The sequence below is a fragment of the Pezoporus flaviventris genome, unplaced genomic scaffold (genome assembly GCF_033815535.1).
Source record: "Pezoporus flaviventris isolate CSIRO_AGI_PZ_B2104156 unplaced genomic scaffold, CSIRO_AGI_Pfla_v1 ptg000007l, whole genome shotgun sequence".
In the NCBI taxonomy this organism is placed as follows: Eukaryota; Metazoa; Chordata; class Aves; order Psittaciformes; family Psittacidae; genus Pezoporus; species Pezoporus flaviventris.
The window spans coordinates 54,510,674-54,530,974 of record NW_026892555.1 but is presented as its reverse complement, the minus strand read 5'-3'; the positions used below and the strand labels follow the sequence as shown (position 1 = coordinate 54,530,974).

The following is a 20,301-nucleotide window of genomic DNA, read 5'->3' as shown; positions in this document are numbered from 1 at the left end:
CATAGGCAATGGGCACATGCTGAAACACAAGAGGTTCTCTCTGAACATCAGGAAAAACTTGTTTCACTGTGACTGTGACCAACCACTGGCACAGGTTGCCCAGGGAAGTTGTGGAGTCTCCATCCTTGGAGCTATACAAAAGCCCTTTGGACATAGCAACCATTTGTAAGTGATCTTGCTTGAGCCCCTGCTCAAGGATTTGGAGCAGCAGACCTACAGAGGTCCCTTCCAATCTCAGCCACTCACACCATTAGCCAATAGCTGCACCTTTGCCTTTCATGACTGTATCAAACAAAACATGAAGTCAAACACTATTTATGTAAGTAAAGCAATTAAGTTTAAATCAGATTGTGGTACCACAGAATACTACTTTGGAAAAGATAATATTGATAGTGATACCATTGAACATTGTACTACGAAGTTCCAGTTAGCTGGACATAATTCCTATATGGATGGATATGTAGGTAGGTAGATTTGCTTAGCTTACCCTGGCTGTTATTTCAAAATATAAAAGCAAACCAAACTGACAGAAAGAAATACTTCCAGCTCTTTACACTGGCTGCTCTTTTTTTTGTTGTTGTTGCTTTTAACAAGCAAAAGCGCTTTCATTATTAACTTTTCCCTCATGGTTGAATTACTCGGTGAGTGTACAATTGAGCCTATTCAGGCAAATGAAGTTTCCAAAATGATACTCATAGCTACTAGGTAGATGAAAGTGGGATATTAATTTTTTATATAAAGAACAAAGTGCACTACGGAGAAGACAAATGCTAATACCTGATGAAATGTAATTGAGGTTAGGCTAGATTTTACTTAAAACCCATTTTATCTCTTACAATACTTTTTGTTTGTCTGTTATGAAGACGTTACTGTTATTTGCATTGTGGAAGTATCTAACAACCATGTTCAAACTCTGGCACTCCATTAGGCTAGGCACAGTATATTTTAACAACTTCTTTTTCTCAGAGTTTGCAATTTAGAACCTAATTTGAGGATTTACATTATGCAATCAATATCTATCACACTGTTGCTGATAACAAAATGTAATTTTTCTTCACTTTATGACAAGTTGCAGATTCTACATGTATCTTTCTGATGTTTTCTTATATCCTGAAAGGGAAATCTCATAAAGTCACATCTTAAACCTCTCCATTACTGAAGCAAACAAGTAATTACCCTACACCCATGCAACTTCTGAACAGAGCCAGCAATAAGTGACTCTTAGTCATCAATAACCTATAAGAGCCCTGAGACACAGAAAAAGATTCATCTTTCACATTTTAACTCTGAGAAGATAAGAAACCCAGTACATCCCATGTTTCTAGATACTGTAAGAGAAAAACTTTTGCCCAGGAAAATTCCATGGAGCCACACAAGTTAACACTACCAACAATCTTCCCATGTCAAAGTACCCTTCTGGTTACAGAGGTGGGTTTTATTCCAACTGCACTATTAACAGCAACTTGTATAGAGTTGATAACAAATCACTTTTTTAAAAAATTCCTTTTTTTTTAAGGTTTTTAGAGATGAAAGATACCTACAGATAAAATATTATATTGTGAAGTCACTAGCATCTTCATTGATACCCCCTTTACAGAGGCTTAATTTCTAGTCATGTATATAATGTTTGTTAAAGCAATACATAAATATTCTGAGGGACAGCTTAACAGAGGGTCAAAGGGATGAATTTTAAATGTTTGGTGTTATCAGACTGAATACTTGAGTCCAGAAGAACAAATCTGGGTGACAGCTATATCACCTGAAAATTACTAGGGGAGATTCAAGTGCAGTGAAGAGAATGGGCTTTAGCACTTCTAATTAGAAGGGGCCAGCCAGGCCTATATATGGTGATTTTGTAACACAGGCAGCCTCTGGATTCATTGAGAGTCAAGCCATTCATCCACAGCAATCCCTAAGCTGCCCTGGGACAGCAGAGACTTATTGTGGTACACGCTGCTATTGTGTGACTTTTTTGTTGTATTCCTTGATGCTGTACCTCTACTTCCACTGTAATCAGAGCTAGAACTGACACTTACTTCAGATAATGTAAACTGAACATAAATTGTCATATAAATTAGCCTAAACCAATAAAAACAATGTAGTGGTGAGATTCTCCGTCTTATCCTCAATCCTTTTATTTACAGCTGCTTGTCTTCCAGCTCAAGCAAACAAAATGCAAGAAACAGATGGTATGATCAGTAATGCTACAGAGTATTAGTTGGAGCAAAGGAGCTGAGCAGTCTTAATCTTCACAGTCATTTGCAGCAGTAATTATGTTCTCAGCATCACCGAGTTACTGTCATGTGAAATTTGCTTCACTTCCACATGTCATTATCTATGCACTCGGTGCAACAGGGAGGTATGAAAGTTTCCGCCTCCCACAGGCAGAGATGAGGAGGATTTGGCATGGGAATCCTGGCACAAATGGAGGGAAAAAATAATTCTTAAAAGGTCTGGAGCTGAACAGAGTGCTGGAAAGTTGAATTCATTGGAGAAAGACTAAGTTTGATTGTCCCAAGTTAAATGCAGATTCATCCAATGTTGGCAAACAGCAGCAGAAGCTCTGGGAGAGCAGTGGGCTAAGGCAGTGAAAAAATGAATAAACAATGGAAAATAAACCTCTCAGATTTAGTCTTTGGTGTAATAATAAAGATGAGCTTGCTTCCCACATCTGTTTCTGTTCTAGTATTAAGATTTACTTCATGCTATGACATTTCTATAGATATTTTTTTTCTTACTGGAATGTGATTTTCTTGGTAACTTCAGGTTCCATGCTGCATCTATTCATGAAACCAAAACATGCATCAAGTAAATGGTAGGAGATAATAACATTTTCTGGTAGTCCTAGCTAGAGAGAATATACCAAAAAATCCATTCCATGAAACATGCTGATTTGCATTTCTGTCACTGCTAAAGCACAAGATAGAATTGGCTCTCTGGGGGATTTTTGGGTTGGGTTTGTATTGTTATTTTTTCCTTATCATAGTTTCAGACTTCATCCTCTGTGTGTGAAATCAGTTCAGACATAATTTTAGCAGAAATTATGCAGTGTGTTAATGTGATGTAGACAGCTCAGTTTAAATCACAGAACCTTTCTTTGAAATGGATGTGCTCATTTTGTGTTGCTGAGGAGAAAAGAAGTGTTTGATTCAATATTAATAAGAGCAGTCTGTAACCATGTCTCTTAAAGTGTAAGAAACTGTTTTCATTGCGGTACACTGTGAACAACTGTACCAATACACTACTCCACGAGATTTACGATTGAATAAGGCTCTATTCATTGGAATAACATCAATCTAAACTATAAACCTTTGCTTTTATAGCCATGTGATTATAAATCAGGGGAGAACTATCCTTTTTAGACACCTGCATCTGACAGGTTATGTCACTGTGGTAAGCAGTTTAATCATCCTGCCAAAAGAACTCCTTTAATGGAGTTACTTTGTTGGAAGTTCAGTGTAACTATAATATAAGAGATTTTATAACATAGGTATGTTCTGGGTTCTTATATGATAATACTTAAAATAAGAAAACATGTAAACAAAGAGAAGGCAGAGAGACTAATGGAAAATAATTTTCATTGTTACAAAAAAATTCTGTATGAGCAATTTTTAACAAAACAAAGGGCTTTTTTGTTTCAAAACACCTCTCCTGAATCTTTTTTTTTTGTTAATAAATCACATTTAATACTCATTTAACTTATTTAATATCACTCTGAAATTGTTCTCATATGGAATGAAGACTCCAGCACTATCTATACCTGCAGCTGAACCTCCCTCATTTCCATGTAAGCCACTGGGTTTTTTTTGGGATGCAGTGAAGATACTAGGAAATGTTTTCAGTTCATTTTTGTTCATATTTTAAATAAATAACTTTGGCCTGATTTTATCTTCACTTACACAGAAATTAAATAAATGAGTACAAAATACTAAAACAAAAATTACTGTATCTTTACATCTATTCTTTGCTCATAGAGATAATCCCTTTTCTCACCTTATAGAAAAACTTCATCCTGTATCTTCACCCTTTTCAAAATAAAACAGCATTTACTATGACACTTAAAATAACAACATTTCTTTTCTCCTGTACACATCCACTCTATCATTTTCAGGAAGTGCACAAAATTAGGGACAGCTTGATAACAAAGGGAATGATATCAGGAATCTTAGTGCTGGGATAAAGAATGAGTAATATTAACCTGAAAAACCACAGGGTGCATGTTAGCTATTCTAATTAGTACCTGACTGAAATGAAATAGAATAAAAAGTATCCATTGAAGTCTCCAAGGAGAAGTAGCACACATCAGCCCACCTGATGTCCTACTGCACTTCATCCCTGCCCTTCCTCATAACCAATTGTGGGACCCCACTCCCCTCCTCGCACTACATTGGCTCAAATGCTGAGTGGCTATTTTGCTTAGCAGAGTCAGCTCCCCAGCTTATCAGAGAGATACCAGTTTTTTATTGTTACATTTGTTTTCCAACATTATAGTTAGCTGAACCAGTTTGGCACAGCAGGTGAGCCTCAGAAGCAGCAGAAAGAGCAGAGAGGTGAAAAGGCTGGTCTGGGAATTAATTTGCTCAGTCTGGGAGGTATTACTTCATGCTTAAGTGCACTGTCTGCAGAACTTATTCATGTAGAGGTTTCAAAGAAATCAGTCCTGAATATGCATCAACAGTTATATAATGCAATGAATATGGAAATAAAGTAAGTTCACTTGATTCACTCAATGGCTTCATTCAAGCCATTTCTTCTATTATTACTAGTAAAACAGGCTCTTTAGGTCACAAAGGCCGCTTCAAGTTGTTACTGTAATAATAGGATTATCAGCTGTTGAACCTGCAGAAGTGGAAGTATCAACGTAGATGAGGTGTAGAAATCTTCTGAGGCTCTGTGTGTGCCTGTTGACACAGCCAGCAGTGAAAGCAGGAGTAAGATGTGTGCAAACCCACCCAAGGGATGGGGAACAGTGCACCTGGCCAAAGTGACTGACAAGCAATCTGCTTCCTTTTCAAGTTGCGACTGGGGACCTGAAGGGACCTCTTAAACCACTACCTACAATAACAATAGGCATCTCTGCTTAGGCAACGGCTTCCCCTTTTCCCTTTCCTCAGCTGGAGGTTTAGAATGACGGTAGCCGAACTCAGGATATCTTATGTTTTAAGGGCTATTCTGGAAAGAGATGCCAGTGGAATGAATAGTTTATAGGGTTGGAATACATGCTACTTGTTCATTTCTAATGACTGCTCAGTAGGAACATCTTCAAAACCATTAAACAATACAGCCACTCTCCAACAGACACATTTTTCCCTCTCTCACAGCTGTCTCTGCCTGGTAGGAGAGTACTGAAAATCTAAAGCTGTCTTTCAGATCTGAAGCAGAGTAACAGGTCTCAAAGAAAAATTCTTCCAGTCAATTGACAGCTTCTAACTCCTCAAGCTGGGAACAGCTGGAGAATGGCAACCATCTAGACCTTACAATAAAAGCAGGTTTATTCCAAAGGGAAGGACAACAGGATCCGGGGACTTGGGCTAGCATATTAATCAAGTCTCTTTTCACTTTTTCCACCTTATGAGTGGATAACATTGCCACTTGAAACAAAAATAAAAGCCAGTGCTATTTAAATCATATCAATAGATCTTTTTCAGTTTGTCACTTCTGGGCAGGCAGTTGACATCATTGCGCCAACTTCCAGAAGCATTTAATCAGTCATTTGTATAATCACATAATTAATAATAAATCTACAAATGATTGCAAGGTTTTCAGGTACAGGACCCAATAAAACTAGATTAGTGCTGTGTGCAGTTCTGGGCCCCACAATTATATAATATTATATCCTATCCTATCCTATCCTATTCTGTCATATTCTAGTCTAGTCTAGTCTGTCCTGCCATATCCTATCCTAGTCCGTTTCCTTCCATTCCACAGATTCAGCTGCTTCGCACAACCTTCAGTGCATTGATAACTGCTTACCGCAGGGATCTTCAGCAACCAGTGGAGCAGGAGTCAGCAGTTCAGCTAACCAGCAGCAAAGTTCAAGGGACATGGCAGGGATTAACTGACATAACAAACCTAGACATTTTACAGGTAGGACATAGGAAACTCGTTTCCACATCTGAAGAACAATTTGGCAACCAATCAGAATTTTTTATATTCTGCATTGAATTTCTCTAAGCCTCTCCTGTCAGCATCCTTATTCCATTTTGTGCAAGTAAATCACACGCATCCAGAGAGTCACATAGCCAAAGTGGCTGGCTGTCCATCTGTGAGGAGGAGATATTTTACTCCCTGTTTACCAGCTGCTGTATCCCACTGGTAGCTCATCATCACTCTATGGCAACAACAGCCGTCAGATCCCTTGCTGCTTCTCATGTCCTCAATTGATAAGCCAAAAGTTTAGTTCCTTATTTTAAACCACTTTTAGGTTGTATATAAGTCTAAAAGCATTGAAGAAGCTGTTAATACTCTCCTCTCCCCAGTTTATTATTTTTTAAAGTTTTAGCATTTAAATGGCTTTAACTTCAAAGATAATTTATTACTAAGGTGAATTGAGTTGTACCGTTTCAGAACTCTGCTATTGTTTCTGCTTATCTGGAAATAGTTTTCTGCAGGGTTACATATATAAAAATGTTTATTACTATTGCCCTTCTTTGACATGAAAAATTAATTGAAATGGGAAGTCTCAGATTGTTTCAGGGTAGGAATTGTATCTTGCCAAAGGATTAAGCATGTGAATGTGCCTAAATATACTTCCTTTGACACTTAAAATGAATTATCAACCCTAAAAAATGTTAGCATCCGTTTATATAGGAAAGTAATATTAGAAAATAAATTAAACAAGTTAACAAAAATTAATTTTAAAAGATTAGAGAAGCATTTATTTTTAAATCTGCTGGTGTTTCCTGTTGCTTTGCATACTTGGTCCCAAATCAGTACACTGTCACAAAACTGTATAAACTCAAAAAAGTCATCCCATTAGCACTAAAATGTGATTCTTTGCTTACCGTGCTGTATTTTGTTGCTTCATACAGAGGATTAAAACACTTTCTGAGGCTAGTTCTCAAGACAGTTAAGTACTACTGCATCTCTTGCAGCCTTCCGTTACGGACGCACTAAACAGACTGTTAATACCATACTTTAGAAATAGCACTACAGTCAAACACTGCTACTGGCTGACCAGAAGAGTTCTAAAGTCTCTACGCTCAGTGCTATTCAAAACCCCACTGGACACAGCTTTGAGCAACATGCACGTTGCAATGTTAAAACAGATTTACCCCTTGCTTTGAGCAAGGGGTCAGACTAGATGACTTTTACGATGCCTCCCCAGCAAAATTATGTCCCAGGTCTGTCAATACTGTTTTGGACAAGAGACTGTTGTTGGCCTGTGGGGTTTTTTTTTTTTTTCCTTTCTTTTTGCATTTAGTTAGAATTTTTTTTTTTATTTTCTAAGCATACATTTGTTCTTTGGAGAGAAGGTCACACTTCTGTGCCTCTACTTCAGCATACAGGTTCCTGTCCAAAAAATAGCACTGTGTCCAATCTCATAATAACTGATAATTGTGCTTCAAACAGTTGCTATTCTTATATTATTTCTGACTTTGAATTATGGATCTGACCTAGTGACCAAGTTATAGTTTATTTGATTTGCATAACCTATAGGAAATTGTTCTGGAATTTTCCTGAAGGACAAAATAAAAAAATAAAAGAAGAAAGTCATATGCTGTGAGAGGGGGAGCACAAGGGGGGGCACAAAATTACAAAATGAAATATAGAAACCTTTAGAATCAGTTTTAAGTAGTGTTACATTTGATGGCTTTGTAACAGTAGCGATGGAAAATTACTGAGGTGCATGATACACAGAAAAAAAAACTAGACTACAGCTAGAGAACATACAGAGAATTCTTGTACAAGATAAATCGTTATAGTTGACATAGTTTTAAGAAAAACAGTCTAGAAGAACAGGACACAGGGATAAGGAGTATCTGGGAATGGCAGGTGTTCAGGATGGGCTACAGTTAAACCAACTGGTAAGTAGGAGGATAGGAGGATTATTATGTCTCTGGTGCTAACAAACCAATTAAGCTAGTATAAGCATCTACTGCGCATGCTCCAAAGGCAGCCAGAAGTGATGAAGATTGTTGGAAGAAGTAAACAACCCTCAGAGACCACCACCACAATTCTGCACGCATGCGAGGATCTTTCTGGAAAATGATGTAATCCATATGTAGCCTCATGAATATGTATGTATGCCCAGGGACTGTATAAGGACGGCTTGCAATACTGGGACGCATATTAGGAGGAGCTAACCCCTGTGTCTCCTGGCACTGCAATAAACAATACCTGCTTGTCAGCTTGAAAACTTTGTTGGCAAGTTTGTTCCTGGAGATTTCTCTGAACCGCAGAAATAGAGGTAGCCTAAAATGTCATTGTTTCTTCTTTATTCCTGATTCTGATGCTAGTATAAATTGCCCCAGTGGCTCACTACATTAGTCAGGACTTCATAAACCCCAATCCAAATGTTTAACTTAAATTTTTACCCCTGCACTCTAACATTAAAAATTCTCTTCTGTTGCATACATGAGTCATAAACAGAGATCATGTATTTTCATGTTAGTGATGACAACTGAAGGACAAACATCTCTTCTTTATGATTATGATTCTAGTTAGGAAGCCTTATTTTTTAAACTCATTGCAAAAATTATGACTTTCAAGTGTTTCAAGATGCTCTGCTATGAACTTTGAGTCATCAATTAGTCTACATTGAAGCATAATTCAAAAATGGATAATGGGCATTTTGTGATACCAGAGCCACAAGAACCTTAGTAAACATGGTAATAAGGATTTTACACTGTACAGCAAAAAAAAAACATTAAGTGAAGCATAGTTGTACAAGACAGGATATAATTTACTGTGGCACGTTTAGCAAACATTGTCATTTGAAGAAAAATTTTACTATTACACTACATGACAGGCAGAAGTTGAAGCAATATTTCTTTTCTCTTTACCCGTATATAAATTCATGACAGATATAAGTCCATTCACACATTGGAATTAGTAAACTCAATTCTTTGCAATATCAAGTGGCAGATAAAATATATGCCATATGTCACTCCTTCAAAGGTACTTCTTACTGTGCCAAGGTTCAGGCAAAATCAATATTCTCAGAATCAGTAATCAGGTATTGCTGGTACAAAGTGATTTGAGCAAAGTCATATGTGAACCAGCACCACTTCACAGGCGAAAAGACCACACACAGAAAAATAAACAAACTCTAAAATAACCTGCTAGTTTTCATCTCTCAAAATCAGCAGCCTGTACTGGATGTTATCTATGATTGGTGTAAGGCCAGTTTCATATATATTCTTTCAGCTAGACAAAATAAGTACAAATGTCACTGTGACTTCAGAGGAGCTCACAGCCCCTGGAAGCCGATACTTCCCACCTCAAACATGTGCAGATGCTCATCACAATGCAGGCAGTGCTGTGGCCTGCACCTTTCTTCTGCACCTCTGAGTAACTCTGAGATGACCATCTGCTCTTACCATCAATCTCAGAAGTCTCCCTTATGATTTGAGCTGTCAGTATTTATCAAGACCTGAAAGCTAATTGGAGTCACCAGGTCACACCTGGGAGAAGCCAAGCTAAAGTGCTCCTAGCTGCAAAACCCCCATATCTGTTTTCCCACAGATCACTGCAGCCAACATCACCCACTTTGGCAGGACCAGCAGAGCTCCTGTCTGCGCTTGCTAAGCACCAGTGTTGGACTGTTGGCTGGCTGTCATTTTCTCCCTGATTTGTTTCTTAGCCCTTCCACTTCTGTTTGCCTGAAGGAAGAGGGCATTTGATTGTGGGGAAAACGAGTAAAAACAGTGGCCATGAGAAGGAAGGGCTAACGAAGACTGAACTAAAATTATTACAGGATGCTGCAAGTCTCTCCAAATCAAAGGAGTTTGTAGTTAATTTTTTGCCCTTACTTTTTTTTTTTTCATTTTTATTTTATGAAAGGGAAAAGTGAGTAATTGATGTGGAAAAAAACCCAACTGTTCTTTTAGAAACCTTGTCTGTCAAAACTCAATTTCTACAGAGAATTTTCAACTCAGCTACTTTCCATATCACTCTGACTTTAGTTGCAACAAAGGAAATTTAGTTTTCCATATGAGGAAATGTTTTCTCATAGTAGTAATTGTGAAAAGCAACACTTAAAAAGGTTGTGACATACCCAGAAGTGAAGGCTTCTAATAAGACGTTAGAACAGTAACCTGTGTAAATCAGAATACGTGTAGGTATTTCTGCCTTGGGATGAGGGGATAGAATAGTTCAGCCCTATTTTCTACTTTTTGTAGTTTTGCTGGAGGTATCCAAACCAGCTGTGAATGCAGCTCAGTAGTAATTCTTCTAGACTTAATAGAGCAGAGTCCAAAAAAGATGTCTGTGGAAGGCTGAAGGCTGTAAGTGTTTAAGACTTATAGTCATAGAATCATAGAATAGTTAGGGTTGGAAAGGACCTTAAGATCATCTAGTTCCAACCCCCCTGCCATGTGCAGGGACACCTCACACTAAACCATGCCACCCAAGGTTTCGTCCAACCTGGCCTTGAACACCACCAGGGATGGAGCACTCACAACCTCTCTGGGCAACCCATTCTATCACCTTCTTACAATACTATACAATACAATACAATTACAGAATTAATGCAGTGTTAGGACAAATGATTGAGGACTTATGCAAACCAAAAAGTCAGTAATTATCAAATTAAATTGATCTGATAGAGGTTTGGTAATTTTCATACTTAGTTATTGTGACTACTTCAAAGAGTTTTTTTCTTCTTTTGGAACTATTTATACATGTTTACCGTGGTACTTATGAAATATCATAACTTGACTGACAGGTGTTAGTGTTTTTCATTACACTCCCTGCCCATCATCTCAGATATTCTGTAATGACTTAATATAATTATATCTTTAAAAAAAAAAAGATTCTGTATACAAACTAATTGCCTATGATATTGATTAAAGACAATTAATTCATGCTAATTAAAGCTAATTAGAGATGACAGGTTTCAGTGGGTAGGAGAAATAAACAGAAGCAGAAACAGTTCTCTGTTTGAACATTCCACTTGGATTTTATTTGTGCTCCACAGCTCTTACCTGTATTATTTGGCTTCAGCATTAAACTGCTCTGTGTATAATTGTATATTTAAAGAGTATAAAATGAGAAAACAGCCAGCAACTCTTCATTACTTGTTGTGCTAGGGTTTTTCTCATCACACCTGGACAATTTCTTAAAAGATAACCTTTAACCTATCAAGGAGAAACAAAGCTTGATGAAAGAATCATGGTGAATATGTCTACACATGTTCTTATAGACAGACACAGGTCAGTTCTGCCTCTTCTTCCATACAACCATCTGCAAATCAGCTCCAAACTGAGGCTATTAGTTTAGATTCTATATCCAACTAATGCATCTCTATTGCTTCCTGCTTAGAACCACATCCAAATGTGGAGAGAGTGTGCACTTATTTCTACCTGTGACCTTATATCATGTACCAGCTAGAGCCTGAAACAGGAGGTTGGACAATTGTGGCTTTCAGGATTTGAAGGGAAAAAGGAAATAAGAGAAGGCAAAAAGACTGCAAAACAGAAAACAAAACCTGCACTGAAAATCTAAAGGACAGCTGAAAAAGAAAAATGAATCATTCAAAGACATCTCTTTTCTCTCCATATTATCCAGAACATAATCATATTTTTTGTATGCCTCCCCCTGCAACAACAGAAGATAATCAAAGGCCTGTCTCTTTAATCAGAACATAAATCAGTTTAGACACAAGGTTTTGATTAAACAAATACTGCAATTTTAGGACACAATCCAGCAGGGGAACTCAGACATCTGTAATAAAGATGTGTTTGACAAAAAAGCAAGTATGTGTTGGAGGGGGAAGTAACTTCTATTGTCAGTAACCTTTCCCCATGTAGGAATTTAGTTGTTTTCATTTACTGCAGCACAGAAAAATTACCCAGCTCTCCAAATATGCATAAGAACTTATGCATGAATTACAATCTCGTTTTCTTGCTGGAACTTCCAGCAAGAGTTAACCTGTACAGGCATCTCATTAATACTACTGTGACTTTATCCCATGAAGTTAATAATCAACCTGAAGAAGGGCTAGAGGTAATTTACTTGCAGTAGAAGTGCTTAAGCACCAGGAAACTTAATGCATTTCACACATTAATTGCTACATACATGCATATTGGTTTGTGACAGAACAAAGTCATTGCACTTCATTGTCAGTTGCAATACAGCCTTGACACAGTTCACAAATCCTACCAAATTGCTTGTGAAATTGCTTGTGCATTTTAGAGACCAGCTAAGCCATAGTAAGACTTTTAAAGTCAAATAGATGTTTAAGTGTTTATCGAATAACTATGTCAAAAACCTGAAATGATTACATATTTGTAAGCTAGTATATTGAAGAACTGCAGGTTTTGTAAAAGACATTAATACCAAAAAAAAAAAAAAATTCCTCAGAAATCTACCTTTAAGATCTGTAAAGAACATTTCTTTTCAAGATATATATGACAAGAAAAAAAATCCAAACCTCAAACTCCACTGGATTGGAAACACCTAGAATAGCTGTAAAGTGTATACTAAGATAATTCAGTAACCTTTACCTAAAGCAGAGACACAGGGAATAAGCAGAGTGTTAATCAGTCTTTTTCTTAAAGTGAAATGTGTAAAACTGACTATAGTGGCAGACTATAGTGAACTGAAAGATTCATTTCCCTTAAAGGACCCACTGCAAACACTTTTCATGTGAACTAGCATTTCTCCTGCAGTTGAGGAGATGAAAAAGAAACTGGTTAGAATTGCTATACAAACAGAATTCCCCTGAGAAATGCCAAAACATCATCCCAGCATGTGGTCATTATGAACTGTACCTGTGATGTATCTGCAGTGAGGTGGTAGGTGCTTCCTACATGTTACCACTGCAGAGCAACACTGTGCCAGTTCTGTATATTGCATAAGTGGTTGCTCTTGGGAGAAATGTCCATCACAAACAGTGCCCAGACTGCGCTCTGATGATGCACTCTGAGTTGCATCCAGGTCTCACTTACATTGAAATCAATGGCTAAATACCTCTGTGAATATAGAGTGTGTGGTTAATGTCACTGATTGGAGCAATAATTGGTAATTAAGCTGTATTGCAACGGCCTTGCATTCTTGCACCCTGCAGAATACAGGCCACACGCATGCTATGTACTAAATGTTGTTTCAAGGATAGAGTTTGTGCTTGAACAAGAATTTTTGTATTAGAACAGTGTCTTGATTTAAATTATCACTGCTTTATCCTTCACATATTGTCCCTATTGTCAGCTATTGAGAAAATGAGAAACTGAATGCATCCATCTTCAACTCTGGGCCTTTGTACTTCAGTCAGATGTTAAAAACCTTCTGTTTCAAAGCTTCTACTTGAGTTTCTGTAAGCGGTATTCAGACCACCTCTTAACTCTTCTGTAGTCTGAATAAATGAACTAGGATCTATTGTTATACGTGCTATAGGCTCAACTTTCTGTAAGTAGCCTAAAGTTAAAGTTAAAAGTTACAGTTTAGCACATATCTTGAGAAATTGCATATTTTGGTAAATACTTGACGCATAGAGCAGTTTGAAAAGAGATGCCTGTTTATAGCACTGCGTGCCAATTATCAAACAATCTTATTTGCAAACTATGGGTTTTCAGACTTCTTGAGCAAGTCCTGCACCACTGCTAGTGGGTGTCTAATCCAGGGACAGCAAGTGTTCTAAACATGCAACTGCTTTTATGCAAGAACCTAACTATTCCTAGTAGATAGGATGCAGGCATAACAAGATTTACCTCCCTGTTTTCAGTTTTGTAGTGGTGATGCCTTAGAGTTTTCATGCAGCGGTTTTAATAAGCAAATCCATAAAGCACAGGCAGCTTATGAAAACTTTTGTATTTATTCAGCATTTTGCATGCACAATCATACCCTTTGCAATGCTGCTTTTACAAAGTAGAGAGATTTAAAAATAGAAATAATCTACAGTGTTGTTTTGAAGATAGCCTTCATTCTCTCAGCATAACGACTATTTCACTTCTTTTTCGATCTCTTTCTTGCTGAGCGTCCTGTATCTCACCATCTAGCACAGACTTCTCCTCATGCGAAAATAAAATAACTCCTTCAACCCCAGTTGTTAGCAAAGATCCAGTACCACAATTACATACAAATGTATTTATAGCTGTGCTATGCATTTACAGGAACATGAATCTCTCTCAGATGGCAAAATGCAGTCACTCTCTTTTTTGCCGTATCATTACCCTAAAAGGTGATAATTAAAACTATTTCAAAGTTCAGATTTGAACAACATTTTGATTACAGACTGTTCAGTATTACCATATTTTGAAATTTCTTTCACTAGCCTTGTATTCCATAACCGAATGAGGATGTCCGAATTATCATTAATAACTCTAAATAGAAATAAATTTAATAATCTGTACACTGGATGTATCAAACTGTACATTTCTTTTTATTTCACTTTCTGAACTATTCCATCTCTCAGGCTTCATGTAATTATGTACCTTCTTTCAAAGTAACATCAAGCTATTTTGAGCTCTGCTGGGAGAAAACATAGCTTATTAGCACACTTTTTGAACTGTTTTTTTTATAAAACGTTTGATTCAACAACTTCAAGAAAGCAGCCAATCTGTGTCACTACTTCCCTAGCTAGATAGCGCCTATGGCAGATCCATCTCACAGGCACATTCTGTATTCACACTGCCTACACACTCTATCACCATGAATGAACTATGGATATAAAATATGGCTGTGGCTGCCCCCTCCCTGGCAGTGGCCAAGGCCAGGTTGAATAGAGTTTTGTGTGACACAGTTTAGTGTGAGATATCCTTGCCCATGGCAGGGGGCTGGAACTAGATGATCTTAAGGCCCTTTCCAACCCTAACTTTGGGGAACAAACGAGGAATTAGAGATGTGCGCACGACTACGGAGGTATGATATAATAGGCATCACAGAAACATGGTGGGATGGCTCCTATGACTGGAGTGTTGGAATGGAAGGTTACAGGCTCTTTAGAAAAGACAGGCCTGGCAGGTGGGGAGGGGGAGTTGCCCTTTATGCTAGGGATAGGCTGGAGAGTATGAAACTCTGTCAGGGGACATGTGAGCAGTCCACAGAGAGTTTGTGGGTCAGGGTTAAAGGGAATATAGCTATGGGGGACATTACTGTGGGGATCTGTTACAGACCGCCTGATCAAGGAGAACCTGCGGATGAAGCACTCCATAGACAGATAGGTAAAGCCTCACGCTCGCAGGCCCTTATTCTCATGGGTGACTTCAACCACCCTGACATCTGTTGGAAGGATGGCACAGCCCGGCACAAGCAATCCAGGAGGTTCCTCGATTGTGTAGAAGATAACTTCCTTCTGCAAGTAATAGAGGAGCCGACAAGGAGAGGTGCCATGCTTGACCTCGTGCTCACCAACAGGGAAGGGCTCGTTGGAAGTGTGACTCTCCAGGGCAGCCTTGGATGCAGCGATCACAAGATGCTCGAATTTGAGATCCTCAGGACAGTGAGAAGAATGTGCAGCAAGCTCACTGCCCTGGACTTCAGAAGAGCAGACATTGGCCTCTTCAGGAACCTGCTTAGGAAGGTTCCATGGGATACAGCCCTAGAGGGCAGAGGGGCCCAAGACTGTTGATTGATATTCAAGGATCATCTGCTACAAGCTCAGGAGTGCTGCATCCCAACTAGAAGGAAGTGCAGCAGGAGGGCCAGGAGACCTCCTTGGATGGATAAGAAGGTGCTGAGGAAAATTCAAATGAAAAAAGAGGCTTATAAAAGGTGGAAGCAAGGACAGGTGGCATGGGAAGAGTACAGGGATGTTGTCCAGGAAGCTAGGGACCAGGTTACGAAAGATAAGGACCAGTTGGAAATAAACTTGGCTATGAGTATTAAGGATAACAGGAAGGGAATCTACAGGTACATAGCAAATAAAAAACAGACTAGGGAGAATGTAGGCCCCCTCAGGAAGCTCTCAGGAGAACTGGCTACACAGGATTTGGAGAAGGCTGAGGTTCTGAATGACTCCTTTGCCTCGGTCTTCACTGGCAAAGGCTCTGACAAAAACACCCAAGTCTTGGAAGGCAGACGCAGTGAGAATGAAGACCCTAGGCCCACTGTAGGAGAGGATCTGGTTCCAGACCATCTTCAGAACCTGAATGCACACAAGTCCATGGGACCTGATGAAATCCATCCGCGGGTCCTGAAGGAGCTGGCAAATGGAGTTGTGAAGCAACTGGCCATCATATTTGAGAAATCACAGCAGTCAGGTGAAGTTCCCAATGACTGGAAAAAGGGAAATATAAGCCCCATTTTCAAGAAGGGGAAAATGGATGGCCCAGGGAATTAATGACCAGTCAGTCTCACCTCTGTGCCTGCAAAATCTTGGAGCAGAGTCTCCTGGAAGGCATGCTAAGGCACATGAAAAACAACAAGGTGCTTGGTGACAGCCAGCATGGCTTCACTAAGGGGAAATCCTGCCTGACCAATTTGGTGGCCTTCTATGATGGGGCTACAGAACTGATGGACAGGGGGAGAGCAGTTGATGTCATCTACCTGGACTTGTGTAAAGCGTTCGACACTGTCCCACGCGACATCCTTGTCTCTTAATTGAAGAGACATCGATTTGATGGATGGACCACTCAGTGGATAAAGAACTGGCTGGATGGCCGCACACAAAGAGTTGTGGTCAATGGCTCAATGTCCGGCTGGAGACCAGTAACGAGTGGTGTCCCTCAGGGATTGGTGTTGGGACCGGTCTTGTTTAACATCTTTTTCACTGACAAGGACAGTGGGATTGAGTGCGCCCTCAGCAAGTTTGCCGATGACACCAAGCTGTGCGGTTCGGTTGATACGTTGCAGGGAAGGAATGCCATCCAGAGGGACCTTGACACACTTGTGAGGTGGGCTGATGCCAACCTCATGAAGTTTAACCATGAAAAGTGCAAGGTCCTACACCTGGGTGGGAGCAATCCCAGGCACAGCTACAGGTTGAGCAGAGAAGAGATTCAGAGCAGCCCTGCAGGGAAGGACTTGGGGGTGTTGGTTGATGAGAAAATGAACATGAGCCGGCTTCAGTGTGCACTTGCAGCCCAGAAAGCCAACTGTATCCTGGGCTGCATCAGAAGGAGCGTGACCAGCAGGGTGAAGGAGGTGATCCTGCCCCTCTACTCTGCTCTTGTGAGACCTCCCCTGGAGTATTGTGTGCAGTTCTGGTGTCTTCAACACAAAAGGACATGGAACTGTTGGAACAAGTCCAGAGGAGGGCCACGAGGATGATCAGGGAGCACTTCCCGTATGAAGACAGGCTGAGGAAGTTGGATCTGTTGAGCCTGGAGAAGAGAAGGCTGCATGGAGACCTCATAGCAGCCTTCCAGGATCTGAAGGGGGCCTATAGGAATACTGGGGAGAGACTCTTCATTAGGGACTGTAGTGATAGGACAAGGGGTAACGGGTTAAAACTTAAACAGGTGAAGTTTAGGTTGGATATAAGAAGGAAATTCTTTCCTGTTAGGGTGGTGAGGCACTGGAATAGGTTGCCCAGGGAGGTTGTGAACGCTCTGTCCCTGGCGGTATTCAAGACCAGGTTGGACGAGGCCTTGGGTGATATGGTTTAATGTGAGGTGTCCCTGCCCATGGCAGGGGGGCTGGAACTAGATGGTCTTAAGGTCCTTTCCAACCCTAACTATTCTATGATTCTATGAAAACCCTAAGTGGTTATGTTCCCTTAGGGTGATTCAGTTGACTGACCATTGGCAGAAATGAGAGGGAGGCTGGGAACAGTCTGGTCTCCCTTCTGACCCATTTATTCAACTTGGTGGCTGAAAACATGGAAAGTCTGAGAAGAAGAGGAGTGCAGCAGTAATAGTGTCCTGCTGAGAAATATGAAGTCCTCATGTCTTTTATTACATATCAGAGGTAAACCATTCGAAGTGTAACACAAGCCAAACTCTGATCAGGAACTGTCTTGTCTTTTAGAGAATGGGTATGAGAGATTTTTCCATGGATCAAGGTGTCTTCAAAACCTGGCTCCCTGATTCATGGAAAGGTCAGGGAGGTTTGGGTAAAAAGAAGAAAATCGAAAGAAATTCCATCTCCAGTGCCATTGTTTCTGGAAATGCTGGGAAGTATCAGCGTATATGGCATTTGGTTTAAGCCGGTTTAAGGCAGGTCTGTCAGGGGAGTTTTCCTTTCTGACTCTGTCTTGAAGGCTGCCTAGGAACCCAACAGGCAACTTAAAAGGAATTGTGCAGTCTGCTGGGACCCTACTCAATGGTGGCTTTGTTCAAAAATCATTCTTTGAGACCTTGTCACCAACTGTAACAATTTTGCCTGTTAAAGGGTCTTCAATTCACTGTAGTTTCTAAATAGTTAAACATCTGCACTGACCTGGGAAATTATTCCATTTGCCAGCGATAAATTGCTTAGTATTGACAATTCCTTATATGTAACAGCCAAATTAAAAATCAAAAATCCCCGTTTTTCCAATGTTTGCTTTCTCTGGGGCCTTTTAATTACATTTAGAATGCAGTTCCAAGGGCTGGTGAGAGACCATAAACAACAATATCCATTAAACCTTGACAACCTCGCATTTAAACGGAAGCAACCCCTTGGGCAACAAAATACACCACCACTACCAAATCACATCAGAGAAAAATACCTGCTAGTTATAAACCTGCAAGGCAGGAAGGTGAACCCCTCAACAAAACATATATAAAATTACACAGTGAGGATTCAGTTTGATGAAAAGGCGTTAAAGCCAAAAGCAATCAGCTTTTTTGAAGGCGTGAGAGTTAGAGATGCAAAAAGAAACTATGCACAGAGATAGATACAAATATCCTGCACTCCATAACTGAGTGTGATAGAAGTTCTAAGACCTCTTGGTGGGAAGAAGAGGTCAGAGCATGTTACCCACACTTTTAATGTCTAATGTAGAAATGTACACTTTTTTTCGTACCATCAATCTACAGACAAAGATATTTTGATCAGAAGTCTCTTATAGGCTCTATATGTCTTCAAGCTTCAGTTTTATTTATTCCTCTAGTCTTAAATTGTACAAAAATCCTGGACACCTAAGCAGCTCAAAAGTTTGAAACTGAGAAGTTTATGCTGAAGCTAGAGAAGAAGATGTTCTTGGGCAAAAAAACCAAAACAGGAAAAAGGTCTAGCCTCTCAGCTCTCAGGGGACCAACATGAAAAAAATCATTTATTACAGAAAGAGAATTTACCTGATCCAAGATATCATTCAGTAGGAAAAGGATGGCTTTATATTTCAATATGCTATTATCCTGACAATATGATACCTAACTTGTTTTTCATAAAATGAAAATATAAGCCATATTCTAAACAATAAAAGCAGGATGTCTGTCCTACAGAAAAAAATCCCACAGGTCATAAACCTGAGGAATTCATTGGAAAATGATGCTTTGAAGGCTAGAAGTTTACATGAACATGAGGGGAAGCCAGATAACCATATTTTAAAACAAGCAAGCAACCAACTCAAGCTTAAATACCCAGAAGCAAAATCCACTGAACTGAAAAAGTTTGAGCCTTGTTTGTGAGGCACCTACCCGTGGTTACTGCTGTAAGCAAAATACTTCACTAACAGGACCTGAGCTCACTGTAAATATATCCTTACATCCCATCATAGAGCTCAGTGCTACAACAGGTGAGCACTCTCTGCTTGACCAGCTGATTGGCCCCACCAGAAGAACCTGTGGCTAGTACTGAAAATTTCTGTTTCACCACCATTCTCTTGTCTCCTTCCCATGGCACTTACTCCCTATTGTAATCTTGGAGAGCAAAGCAGCCAAATAACCTCCAGAGAGAGGTGCTGTTGCTGTGGCTTTGCCATGGGTCTTGGAAGCAGGGGGGAGCCAATACTGGTCAGTCAAGTCTCATACAAGCTGTCTGTAAGTGAACAGCAGAGGGGTTATGGTGGAGTGGCCTAAGGGTTCAGCTGCCCATGCAAACCCTGTTTCTAGCACAGTTCTGTGCGGTTTTTGCTGTTCACAATGGCTAATACTGATAGCTAGTCTAAAACTAGCTTGGAGGAGCTTTTCTCTTACCGTAAACAGGCCCTTTTCAACTTCTCCTTGACTCAATTGCCCATTGGCAGAGGCAATTAGAAAAAATGAGTTAAGGCCCTTTTCCTACTTCAAGGGTACCATGCAGATAAACATATTGTAGATAATGGTGAGCTCAGACACT

General features: G+C 39.7%; 1 protein-coding gene across 1 annotated transcript in view; it reads right to left on the bottom strand.

Annotated features, from left to right (window-relative positions):
* Positions 1-2,061: 2,061 nt before the first annotated feature.
* The window catches only part of RNMT (RNA guanine-7 methyltransferase), a 131,429-nt gene continuing 113,189 nt past the window's right edge, over positions 2,062-20,301 (bottom strand). Inside the window, exon 12 of the transcript XR_009742601.1 lies at positions 2,062-2,079. The gene's annotated coding sequence lies outside the window, so the exon portion shown is untranslated. The remainder of the gene's footprint in view (positions 2,080-20,301) is intronic.